Below are 13,919 nucleotides of genomic sequence, written 5' to 3'. Positions count from 1 at the left end.
CACCTCCTCCAAAGTGGAGCTACTCCCTGAAATAAGCCAGACCAGTTCTGGTGATCCTTCTGCTTCTGAGAAGCAAGCTGACTTCTGTATGTGGTAATTTTTCTTTTTTATTTCAGTTTCAACATTGTTACAAGGCTGTCAATTCCTACACTAAGAAGCAGCACAGTAAAAACACAATTAGCAAAAGCTCTGACAGCAAGCACAATAGAATCAGGCCTTCAGCTCTTAACCTGGTCTTCCACATCATAGGATTTTTACAATGAAAATAATAGCTTATAAGAAATCCATAAAGAAAATAATTCTGTTTTCAGTACAAAGAGGCAATGTAGGTCATCAGCAGAGATGCACTGCTCATATTGTGGTCATCACCAAAGAACTCTGGTATAAACAAATGTTGATATAAACATTTCCCACCATTCAGAACATACTGGATGCTGCACAGTGTACAGGAGTGGTGGCAAGTGGTTAATAACTGCTTGTGTATCAGTCATACGCCAACACTGCTTCCATGTGTTATCAGGCAACTACCTAAAAGTAATTTTACATGTCAAAATCATTTCACTTACAAATAGGGAGAAATATTCAAAATGACATTATTAAATATTCACAAAAATTAATGTTCATTAAGCTCATGCTAACATGATAGCTGAGACAAAGTTTGCTTTTGAAATGTAACGTCCCATTTATTTAACTGGTAATTTTTCTTTACTGATAGAAAATTTATCACTTTGATGGCAAAGCCAGCACCTGTTTAGGCTCAAAATTTTCCCAGCAGCAGAATTCTCAGAGCAATCTGGCCCCAAATTCAGAGAGCAGCTCACTCCACCACATCCAGCTCTTGGTGCTGTTCCACCTGTGTACTCAATCACCCAACCAAGTCTTGCAGCAAGTCAGGCTGTGGCAGGGGTAGGGCTTGATGCATGTGTGCTCTTCCCTGCACCCACATCTCTTCTGCAGGATTTGTTCTTCCCTTTGGAAATTTCCCCAGCAGTTCAAACTGAAGTGTATGCTCTGGGTGCAGGATCTGTCAGAGCCCACAGCTCACACTGTGCCATCTTCCTAATGTGGTCTGAACATACCCACACAGCACTGCAATGGAGGCACTCAAAATTACTTTAAATACATGAAATCATAGTCGCCATCTCCCAGGTTCTCCTCTGTTTAAAAAGGTGCTATTTCCTCCCACAGCGGGCTGTTGTGATTAATAAGTGAACATCTTTAATATGCTTTGCAAAGAAAAAGCAGTCATGCTCTAAGCATTAAGCATATTCATTTCTTACAACAAAGCTGCTGCAAGAACACAGAGGTTTCTCCATGTACAGTAGACATTTCTGGCATAGTTTTTACTGAGGTTAATATAATATTCATAGCACAGCTAAAGGGCTATTTGTTGGACAAAAGGATTTTGCTACTGGCATTTATCTATAGAAAAGTTTTTCTGTTTTATGCCCACATACTAGCATATAATTATAGTAATAAGGTCTATTCCCTCACTTGAAGTGACTGCTGCCAGTATTATGAAATCATGGTAATGGTTGTAAAAATAAAAGAGGTCATAACCCCTCCTCACACACACACACCCACTCTGTAGCTGATATCAAATAGCTTTGGTGGGAAAATACAGACCTTTAAACTTTCTCTACCAAACTCAATGCATTCTGTATTTAACTTATCCTCTGAAACAGTTTGTGCTATAGGAATTTGAAAACTGCATATAACCATGGAAAAAGTCTGTTCTTAATTAGCTGCTGAGTCCAGCTCGATTTAAGCAAAACAACAACCATTTCTTTGTGCTAACTGCTTTTGATGGTATGCATTACATGCATCAGCCTGTCATATGCCAAGGCTATTTGAACATCGGCTCCTGCTTCCCTGTTCATTTTTGTTTTTTTTTTTTTAATTGGCAGAGACAAATATCAGGTACTGCCTGTGGAGAGATGCTTTTTCATGCCTACCAGGGCAAGAACATTTCTTCCTAAGGCCAATTATCATAGAGTTGCAGTGGTGTCAAGCAGAATAGACTACAAACTCTCAAGTAAATGCATACTGCTTGTATTATTTGGAAACATTTTCATAGAGACATATGAGTGGTAAAAGTGTTGGATAAGACCTTGCTAACATCCAACCCCCCTGCCAAAGCAGGTTCCCTATAGCAGGTCGCACAGGTAGGCATCCAGGCAGGTCTTGAACATCTCCAGAGAAGGGGACTCCACCACCTCCCTGGGCAGTAAAGCAAAAAGTAGGATTGCTATCCTGGACTTTAGGCGAGCCCACTTCGATCTCTTCCGGGGCCTACTTGGAGCTGTCTCATGGGCTAGGGTGTTCGAAGGCAAGGGGGCCTGTGAGAACTGGTTGGCATTTAAGCAGCTCTTCTTCCAAGCTCAGGATCGGTGCGTCCCTGTGAGGAAGAAATCAGGAAAGGGTGGCAGGAGACCTGTGTGGATGAGCAAGGAGCTCGTGCACAAACTCAAAGGAAAGAAGAAGGCCCATGAAATGTGGAAAAAGGGTCTGACTACTTGGGAAGAATACAGGAATGTTGTCAGGGTCTGCAGGGATGCAACAAGGAAGGCTAAAGCCTGCCTAGAATTGAATCTGGCAAAGGGGATAAAGGATAATAAAAAAGGTTTTTTCAAGTACATTAACAGTAAAAGGAAGACTAGGGAGAATGTGGCTCCCCTGCTAAGTGACGAGGGTGTTCTGGTAACGGGGGATGCTGAGAAGGCGGAGATACTGAATGCCTTCTTTGCTTCTGTTTTCAGTGAAAAAGCTCCCCTTCGGGAATCTGAGACCCTGAAGGTTAGTGAGAGGATCTGGGGAATGGAAGACCTCCCTTCTGTCAGGGAAGAGGTGGTTCAGGAGCGCCTAGGAAACACCAATGTTCACAAATCCATGGGACCCGATGGGATTCATCCACGGGTGCTGAGGGAGCTGGCAGAGGTGATTGCTGAACTGCTTTCGGTCATCTTTGAGAAGTCTTGGAGGATGGGGGAGGTGACTGAAGACTGGAAGATAGCCAACATCACCCCGGTCTTCAAAAAAGGCAAGAAGGAAGACCCAGGCAATTATAGGCCAGTCAGCCTCACCTCTGTCCCTGGAAAGGTGATGGAACAGCTTGTATTGGATGTCATCTCCAGACAACTGGAAGAAGAGGAGGTTATCAGGAGTAGTCAGCACGGGTTCACAAGGGGGAGGTCGTGCTTGACCAACCTGGTAGCCTTCTATGATGTTGTCTCTGGCTGGGTGGATAGGGGGAGAGCAGTTGAGAGAGCAGGGAGAGCAGTCTACCTTGATTTCAGCAAGGCATTTGATACTGTCCCCCACGACATCCTTATAACAAAGCTGAGGAAGTGAGGGATAGATGAGTGGACAGTGAGGTGGGTTAAGAACTGGCTGACTGACAGAGCACAGAGGGTTGTTGTTGGTGGTGCAGAGTCCGGTTGGAGGCCTGTAAGCAGTGGTGTTCCTCAGGGGTCTGTGCTGGGTCCGGTCTTGTTCAACATCTTCATCAATGACCTTGATGAGGGGATAATGGCCACCCTCAGCAAGTTTGCTGATGATACGAAGTTGGGAGGATTGGCTGACACGCCTGAAGGCCGTGCTGCCATTCAGCAAGACCTGGACAGGCTGGAGAGCTGGGCAGAAAAAAACCGGATGAGGTTTAACAAAAGCAAGTGTAGAGTCTTGCATCTGGGGAGGAATAATTGCATGCAGCGATACAGGTTGGGGGATGAGCTGCTGGAGGGGAGCCCTGTGGAAAGGGACCTGGGTGTCCTGGTGGACGACAGGTTGGCCATGAGCCAGCAGTGTGCCCTTGTGGCCAAGAGGGCCAATGGCATCCTGGGGTGCATTAAAAAGAGCGTGGCCAGCAGGTGGAGGGAGGTGATCCTCCCCCTCTACTCTGCCCTGGTAAGACCTCATCTGGAGTACTGCGTCCAGTTCTGGGCTCCCCAGTACAAAAAAGACAGGGATCTCTTGGAAAGAGTCCAGCGGAGGGCCACAAAGATGGTGAAGGGCCTGGAGCATCTCTCCTATGAGGAAAGGCTGAGTGATCTGGGTCTGTTCAGCCTTGAGAAAAGAAGACTGAGAGGGGACCTGATCCAGGTCTATAAATATCCAAGGTGTGGGGGGTAGAATGGCGAGGCCGGACTCTTTTCAGTGGTGAGTGGAGACAGGACAAGGGGAAACGGCCGGAAACTGCAGCATAGGAAGTTCTGCACCAATGTGCACAAGAACTTCTTTACAGTGAGGTGACGGAGCACTGGAACAGGCTGCCCAGGGAGGTGGTGGAGTCTCCTTCTCTGGAGATGTTCAAGACCTGCCTGGATGCCGACCTGTGCGACCTGCTGTAGGGAACCTGCTTTGGCAGGGGGTTGGACTCGATGATCTCTGGAGGTCCCTTCCAACCCCTACGATTCTGTGATTCTGTGATTCTGTGATCTCTGTATGGACATTGATGCCTTAGTCCATGTTCAGCAACTCAAAACAGGCACTGGCTGTCAAACATCTCTGGACATTTGTAGGGCTTCTGGGGCCTTCCCCTGGGGATTCTTAGGCTGTGCATCCTGCTTGCATAAAGAGTCTGATCCTGAACTTCATCGGGTACCTAAAAATCACCATCAACTGTGCAAGTCTCAGTTGGGTACTAGAAGTCAAATTTTTGTTATTAAACTTGTAAATTCAGATTTGGCTTTGGCCAAGAGAAGAGAACTGAAGTCATTCAGAGCAAGAAGATGACTCAAATATAAATCAGACATGGAAGACTTGCATTTGATGGCCTTTTCTTGTTCACTACACTCTTTGTAATCCAAAGAGTGTCAAAGGCACACAGTGGTAACAGTTGAGAAGTACAATTCCCAACATGGCCCTGAGTGAGCTGCATGGTTTTGTTTTCTTAGCTGATGCCTTTGGAGCCAGTGGGAAAGGAAGAGCAACAACAAAACTCTCTGTTTTTCACTCTTATTTAATGGAAGTGAAAAATAAAGAGAATAAGCAGTGTAAGGGGGGAGGAAGATAGCACAAGTAATTTACAGGTTCCTAAATGGATAGAAGCTGTCCATAAAGACACATAAATGACAGGTTGTGGTATTTTTTGTTGTGGGCTTTTGTTTGTTTATATGTTTGTTTTTTTAATTGATAAATAACTCATTTGATTGAAAACCTATAGAGTTAGCAGCAATCCTGCTGCTTCTGTGTTTCATTCAGGAAGATGAAAAGGTAGAAAATGAGCACAAGCTAGATACAAACAGCTTAAGATTAGAGAACAGAGCAGTAAAGCCAAAAATATGGTGACAGATCCTGCTCTTGTTTATCCTGGGGTAAATCTTGAATTATCCCATTGGGATGACTCTGGGTTTGCCTCAACATAACTGAAAGCAGAATGTGGTCCTTGCACAATATGTCCAGATGTTCCTTTTTTCTATGATGAAAATGTGAGAGATTCAGAGATCTCTCAGGCTGATGAAATTCACAGCCTCCACCCTCTCCCCATGTAGCTATATTTAATTTAACTGAGTTACACCAAAGATAGCTAGACTTGTCTCACAGAATATATATTTTTTCTACATTCATATTGCAAATCTACTGTGCAGGTTTGTTAGTGCCTGCAATTTAGCAAATCAAAGGTAGTACTGTACCTTTATGAAGAGGGCCGATCCAAGTTCTGTGACAGCTGATTCTGTGAAGGGAGATCTTTCTGATATCTAGGGCAGCAAAATTTTTTCTTTGCTTCTTCCCTTACCTTCTAAATAACCACCTGCAAAATTAAACATTCCACTTGTCCATCTTGGGCATCCTGCCAGTTGCAGATAACCAGCAGGCAAAGAGGTAATTACTCACTATTTTCTGCTGGACTGCCTGGTGCAGGGGTACATCCTCTACTTCAGCTGTATCTTGCAGTTAATCTCCAATTGAATGACCTCATTTTGCACAGGTTCTCTGCACTTTGTAAAGAGGCTGAGGGACTGAGGGACAGATCCATCATTTTATATTCCTATGCCAAGTTCTGGCAGTTCAAAGCAGGTGTTCAGACAGGCAGAAGATCCAGAAAATTGAGGTGATTACAAAAGAAGATGGATAGTGGATTTGACTCGCTCTGTGGTCCCATGGATGCATTCATGCTTGTGCCAGAGCCAAACGCTGCCCTGACCATGTAGCACATAGATTCTGGAGAGAGCATTCCCTTTGTTCTCTCAGCTCTTTCAGTCACAGAAGCTTATTCTCTGTACTTGATCACATTGTTTGTTACATATATCTCTTGCTCATGGAGGAAAGTTCTTAAATGGGCATGGTAAGAGGGATATCAAAAAATGTGTCCTACTGCTAGCACCATTGTTCTGCATAGGCCTGGGCCTTATCCTTCTACCCTGCAATCACATGGTGATGGCTTTACAGAAGTCTAACATCTGTCATACCAATGGAGAACTGAAGATCTTCAGAACAAACAACCCGTCTTGTTATGTGCTTGCTTGATGCCTCACATCGAGGGAGTCTACAGATGTTTCCATACCTTTTGCTCACAATGAAGCACAAAGGTATGCCCACCTATTCAGAGAGGAAAAAAATTAAGTTAAAGGAAAAAGGTGAGGAAAAAAGAAGGAAAGAAAGAAGAAGAAATAGAGGGGAAAAAAAAAAAAAGAAAAAAGGGGAAAAAATAAGCAAATAAAAGAGAAAGAGAAAAAGAAAGGATAAAAAAAGAAAAAAAAAAGAGGAAAAAAAACCCCAAAAGTTGCCCTTGGGTACAGATTTTAAATACACACCAATGAGACATAGGAGAGAGGGACAACACACGACATTAATTCTGGCTGAAAATTTATTTTTCAGGGAAGCACTCAGCAAAACAGCAGCCATCATCACTATAGAGCTCTCTGAATTGTCACAGGCGATGATTGTGTGGATTAGACTTGAAGTTAAAATCAGGATAAAATGTTTGGATCGATTCTTTCTGGAGAGACTTGTATTTCCCTATATGGTAAAAGTGCAGTTTACATTCAGTGGGAAAATGTGGCTTTTATTTTCTTCAATTGCAGTGGTTAATCCTGTCATCTCATTTTAATAATGTTTTCTATAAACCCACTCTGATCCAGATGTGATATGTTAGTGTGCTCTTTCTGGGATTGTTAGGCATTTAGTCCACATCTAAAATGTATTAATGATGCTCACATAAAAAGAAAGGATCCAGTACTTAATTCTAATATTTTCCAACATCTTTCTCAAAATGCCTAAGTTTGCTTTATCCCTACAGAATAGAGCTTGTCTGCATACCAGGTTTGGAAAAAAAAAAAAAAAAGATAAAAGATCCTGGCTTGACCTGAAATTGACCTTTCTGTACACAAGCTCTGCTATTGTAGAGAAACCGAAAGCAGCAGTGCTTAGCAAAACCAAACCAAACAAGCCCCAAGAAGCAGGCTGGGGGCTGGAGCGGTCCCTGCCGAGAGGCGCAGCCCCGATCTCCAGCCCCTGCCTCTCTGTGCAGACTTGTTACTGTCAGGTGTGGAATCCAAGGGGCCACTTTTCCACCGGATTTGGAAGGCCTTGTACCTAAAAGCAGATCTAAGGAACTGTACTGTTTTCCTTCATTTTCCTAAAGAAAAGGCAACTCTTTCTCCTCTTTTCCTTCTTCTTCCTTTTTTTTTTTTTTTTTTAATGTCAGATTTGCTGTAAGCCTCCTTGGTTTCATCATCGTGAGCAAGGCAAGTTCAAAGCAGGCTGCAACTGCTTGGAGATTTGCAAAAGAATTTAGACTTGCACTTACTTGCAAGAATTTGGATGATTACTTATCCTTTAAATCCGAGACACTTTATACCCATGCAAATCCTAATTACAGAAGCTACATCAAATTTGTGATTCCCAGCTTTTCATGAGTCTTGCTATGCAATACAATGATTTTTCGCATGGGCATGAAAATAAATTTTGGTCTTCCTGGCCTTATTCTTACATTTAAACTCTAGATGCTATGTCAGAGCTGCAGGAAGCTGCTACCACACTGATGCTCTGCAGAACCTTGTACATCTCTGCAACTCAGCAGAACCAACAAAGGAGTGATATTTCCCGTGAGTAAACATTTCCTCCAACTGCAAAAAAAAAAAAAAAGTTTTTTTTTTAACAGCAGCTATGCTAAAATTAGTGATTTTTGTTGTTGTTGGAAAAATCTTGAAGGTGGCTCTGTATGAAAAGGGCTAGAGTGGAGGGAGTCGCAGCCGGGGTGCTGACCTCAGGGTGTTCCTCATCCCTCTCCCTGGCTGCAGCCAGCCTTCAGGTGAGATGGAAGATGCCCTATGGGCTGTGCAAGCACTAGACTGTCCCACTGATTTGAATGCCATTACTCACATCATTGACACACTCAGGATTCTACATGGAGGCCCACTGGGAGAGAGGAGCAAACCAACCACTTTGAGGCCTGCAAGAGCTGCAGCTCAGTTTGCACTCAGGATGAAAGGAGTGGTCTCACCACACCAGAAATAGTGCAGCTGCCCAAACCACTGAAATATTAACATGCTGCACCAATTTATGTGCTTCCTGAGAGAACTATAATTTACTTTTATCAGCCATCTGTTTTTCAAACTTTACATCAGCGGTTTCAATTCTGCTAAAATGTACCTTGCACTCAGGCAAATGTTTCCTGTTCTGGTTCCTTCCCAGTGGCTTACAGAAACTGCAGGAGATCTGACAGAGATCTGCTTGGCAGCAGAAAAGCAGATGCAGGTGGATGCCTTGCTGAGGAGAGGCACACATGGTTCAACCACCGCCCCCACAGTCCTCCTCCAAAATGAGTGTCTGTGAGAGCCTGGCCTTGGTGGAACAGGGGAAGAGTGCTCTGTCTGTGTGACACTGAGCAAAAATCATGATGATAAGATCAGCCCCTCAGCTCTCCTAACCCTCAGGGCTTCATGCCTCCTCTCTCCCATCAGATTCAACCTCTGCATCTGGACTCAGGACCATCTGGAGGGCATCTGCTGGGCCTGGAATGTCCCCCTCAGCTTTGATTCTTCTGCACATCCTCCATGGGGCCACCGTGTTCCAGCCCCAGCCATCCTGTAACTCTAGGCAACTTCTGGGCAAACCCAGAGTCAGCAAAGCACAGGCTGAAAAGCTTAGCAGCCAAGGGATGTTCTACAGGAGGAAGATGTTTGGATAAGTAGAGGCAGAAGCCTGTTGAAAGTGCAGAGACATCTCTCTTCACTTAAATAAATAAATCAAAGAGTTTAAGCAGCGGCAGACAGTTTCACACATTGAACAGGCATCCAATTATCCTGTCTTTCTGTGATCCATGGAAGCTGTGCATGATTTCACACTTGTACCACATCTAGCTCTTGTTAATGCTTTGATTGCATTTTGCATTTGTATAAATGATTACAAAAAATAACTATGCTGCTCATAAGGCACTAATTACAAACCAGGGAAGTGGAAGCTTAAGAAGTGCTCTTGGTGATGATCAGTGTGTGTAACAGCCAATTATCTTCAGAAAGTAGCATCAGTATGAACTGACACACATATATTACACTGCTATAACACCAGTGGGAGCGGCTTAGTCAGATCAACACTTCAGGTGCTTTGTAAAGCCAAGTGAATGATGTAGAAATAACCAGCAATAATTTAACCAGCAATTCCCTAAAACACCAAGGGATTTAAATTATTGAAGAAATGCTCTTTGACTAATTCATAGAGATGGATCTATAATGTGAAAAATTATTACTGCAGTAATCTGAGTAGCAAGTGATAGATACTAATTGTCCACTATTAAATATTGCTCAGATATGTGTCCTTTGTTTCTTGGATATATTTATGCCTGAAATAAAGCTCATCCACAGTGGGCACATTCATGTCTGTCAAAGAAACATGCCTGCCCTGTGTACACCAGTGTATGTGCTTGCTGTCTATGCATGCATACAGTTTCCTGCTGCTGTAAACACACTGGGTGTTGCTGAATTGGCCTAAACAGTTCTGATACTTACATTTCTCTTTCCCTCCATATTATATTGGTCTATGCCTGCATTTATCTTTCTATTATCTGGTTGACACCAGCAAAAGCCATAAGGTCACTCTGGATCTGCCAACCCTTAAAAGTGTATCTTACAGTAAGTAACCAAAAAACCCACTCTGACTATTGTCTCACTCTGAATTTCATGCACAAGCCAATGGAACTCTGTGCATGCTTGATCACCAGTTTCTGAAAGAGGACTGGAGGGATGAATAGGCTGTACTGCCAGCAGTGCATGACGTTTCTGATAAGATACCCAAACTGGCACTGAGACAACTTACAGGATTTACAGTTGCCTCAATGGAATAAAGACTGCTGACAGCGCACCATGCTTCCATGTCCTAGATTTTTCTGCACATGCACATATACATGCATAAGGGACATGAATTTGTCTCCCTTTATGGGACAGAAACAGGAGCTTTTTGGAATGTCAGAAAGTCTTTATGGGCATGGAGAACTTCTCGTCCAGCCTGGGTAATGCTGATTGTTAAGCTGCACGCAGTTCAGTGGACAGGCCCCATCTCACTGGACACAACAACCCATTGGCACATAACTCATGAGGCTCCCATGCAATTCTGAGCATGGCTGCTGGAGTCTTCTCCAAGCATTTAGGCTTAGCTGTCACTGTCTGCTCTGACTCACGTAAGATCCTGTATGTAGGATCTGCTTGGGTCAATTAAGGCTTCATCAAGTTCTTCACTAGTGCACTGAGCTACCTGCTTCTCTTACAGATATTTTTCCTGAAATGCTGTGTTTATAAATGCAACTAGAAGGCTGAATAAGTTGTTTTTTGAAGTTTCTGTGATTAATGTAGACAGTGGCATATGGGCTATTTTTTTGGTCACATAGATTGTGATTTATACAGAAAGAAGGGAAGAAGGAAAAGAAGACCAAGGGAAGGAAAATGGCATGGTAAAATGGCTGAAGCACAAATTAAGCTTTTGGATGTGTGAAGAACATCCATCATGACAAAGCACTCGTCTCTTTGTAGAACTTGCAGATGTTTTTCCAATACAAACAATGGCAGTCATAATGAAACAACAATAAAGGCAGCCAAGCTATTTCTTCCTTACTCATCTGTAAAGTGCCACATAGCTATTTACATGGATCTCTGCAAAAAAAATCAGATAATAGGAACACAGTGAAAAAGCAACACTTTCGTGGCATTAACCTTCTTCAAACACAGAACATTCTTTAAAAAACAGCAAACTGAGCAACGGAGGAATCTACAAATGCTAACAGACTCTTGCAAAATAAATGAATATTTATCTCAACATTCATCTGCAATTACAAAGGTTGTGAGAAAGCTGGAAAATAAACCACAGTCCTAGAAGACCTGATTTTGCCCATCTACTCTCCAATGAGCTGAGGGCAGTTGACAAACAACTCCTTATATAAAACTCAGTAAGCACTGAAAATTGAAAAAATTACTCATATGCTCTTTGTGTAGTAGTAGTTTCCCAGAAAGCTTTTGTACTGGACAGAAAAGAAAGATAGTAACCTTTGCAGTGAATTACAGTGCTGTGAAAACATAATATTGTGTGAAAACATATTATATTACAGATTGCATCATAAGGTGGTTTGATTAATTAGACAATATTAGTTTCTGTTGACATCAAGTATTCTTACTTTACCAAATCAAATTATAAAGAGTTTCGCAACAAGAACAAAATGTTTTTCACCAGAGGAAAGAAAATGTTTTAATACAATGGCCTCAATTTTCTGGTTGCACTAGCCTGTACTCTGCAAGAGACCCGTGGAATGGATTTTACATGAATCTCTACCAGACAGAGCTTCCTCTGCACTCAGGGAGTTAATGGTTTTCTGTGTATTACAAGAAAAAACAAGCTGTGTCAGAGCTGTGAACTGGGTACTCCATCAGCATAATTTGTTGGGTAAGTGGTGCAGTCTGGCAGCTACAGAAAGGGCTGGGAGACATGGCTCCTGGGTTATGTGCCCATTTTTGCAGCCAGCACACTTTAAAAACACTGAGAAATCCCATACTTTTCTGTGTCTCTCCTTCCTACTTCATGAGCAAGACCAAGGATAACTTCAAGCTAAGGAGTTTGGAAAAAAATTAAAAGATTGTGTCTTCATCCTATAGATTCCCAGTATTACTAAACGATGGTTGAAATACATGCAGGTAGGAAACTATCTAAAAAAGAGTTTTAGAAGATGGTGCATTTTGGATCACAAAGCAGAAAAGGTTTTGTATAGTGGCTGTTCAATTGACACAAAATCATAGAAAAGTACAGATGGAAAGTGCTTCAGTTACACTGCCATGCTGTAAGGCAGTATCAAGCACAACCACACCATTCCAGCCAGTGTTTGTCCAGGGGTAAGGCCATAGGGATAGGGAAGACAAGGTTACCACAGTGTTTCAAAGCAGTTTGTTTGGAAGCTAACTAACTGTAGCTAGAAAAGTTTCCCTCCTATCTAACATCAGCGACCTTTAATTAACTGAACTTCATCTTATCTCACCCTTACTGAATTTGGACAGCAATTAATTAATTCTTGTCATTTGTTCCATGGGTAGCTACTATGTTCCTTTTCAGCCCTCTTTTTTTTTTTTTTTTTTTTTTAGTGTATATCCAGGTCCTCACAAGCTGTTTTTTCTTGTTATCTCTGATCTTTTCCAGCCTTTTTAAAAATTTGTTTACAACTTCAAGCACTAAGTTTGGAAATTTCAATCCAGCTGAGAGGCTTCACCCAAGCAAACGCAGCAGTTGCCACCCTTGATTTTCACATGATGCTTCTGTTCCTTCAATATTTATTGGCATAATATTTGTCTTTTTCCAAAAGCCTCACACTGCTGCATGCACTACAACTCCAATGCTATGTAGCAGGACCACTACCTACTCATTTGGCATTAACTACCTCTTGCTAATGATAGTATGTCACATCTGTCTTAATTAAATGTCATTTATTCATTTCATTTTTTTACCATTTTCTTATCCTGTCCCACAGAGTCCTAGCAATCTTTTTCAGCCAAATTCATAGGTGTATGCTTTACTGAAACTAAATATGCGGATACTGAATGTAGGGAATACTGCAAAACTGACCACTGTAGGCACCAACAGAACACCAAGTTATTGAAGGAACTTTTCTGAATGCAAATTTTTCAGCTAATTATGCATCAGACATCATATACATTGTATTAATTTACTCATGATGGAGAAGATAGAAGATCATAGAATAATAGAATTGCTCAGGTTGGAAAAGACCTTCACGATCATCAACTCCAACCATAACCTAACCATACTATCCTATCTCTAACAACCCTCCACAATCATGTCCCTGAGCACCACATCCAAACAGTTTTTAAGCACATCCAGGCATGGTGACTCAATCACCTTTCTGGGGAGCCTATGCCAGGCTTAACAACCCTTTTTGTAAAAACATTCTTCCTGATATCCATCCTAAACCTCCCCTGTCACAACTTGAGGCCATTTCCCCTCATCCTGTCACCTGTTGGAAGAGACCATCCCCGTTCTCGCTGTAAGCACCCTTCAGGTATTGGAAGAGAGCAATAAGGTCTCACTCAGCCTCCTTTTCCCCAGACTGAACAGCCCCAGTTCCTTCAGTCCCTCCTTGTAGGCCATGTTCCCCAAGCCCTTCACAAGCCTTGTTGCCCTTCTTTGGCCTTGCTCCAGCATCTCAATGTCCCTTCTGTACTGAGGTGCCCAAAACTGAACCGCTCCTGACTGGCCACCAACTGGTTTTAGCTCCATTGGCCACAGCTCTTTGGGCCTGACCAGCCAGTGTTTCACCCAGTAGAGCGTACGCCCAAACCATGGGCGGCCAGCTTCTCCACAAGGAAGCTGTGCGGGACAGTGTCAAATGCTTTAGTGAAGTCCAGATAGACCACACTGATAGCTTTAAGATATATGGGAACAAGGCAGAGAGCAAATAAAAATAATTATTTTTTAAAAAAGACTGCTGC

This window comes from Tympanuchus pallidicinctus, unplaced genomic scaffold (assembly GCF_026119805.1).
Source record: "Tympanuchus pallidicinctus isolate F22 unplaced genomic scaffold, pur_lepc_1.0 scaffold9, whole genome shotgun sequence".
In the NCBI taxonomy this organism is placed as follows: Eukaryota; Metazoa; Chordata; class Aves; order Galliformes; family Phasianidae; genus Tympanuchus; species Tympanuchus pallidicinctus.
This window is presented reverse-complemented; position numbering follows the sequence as displayed.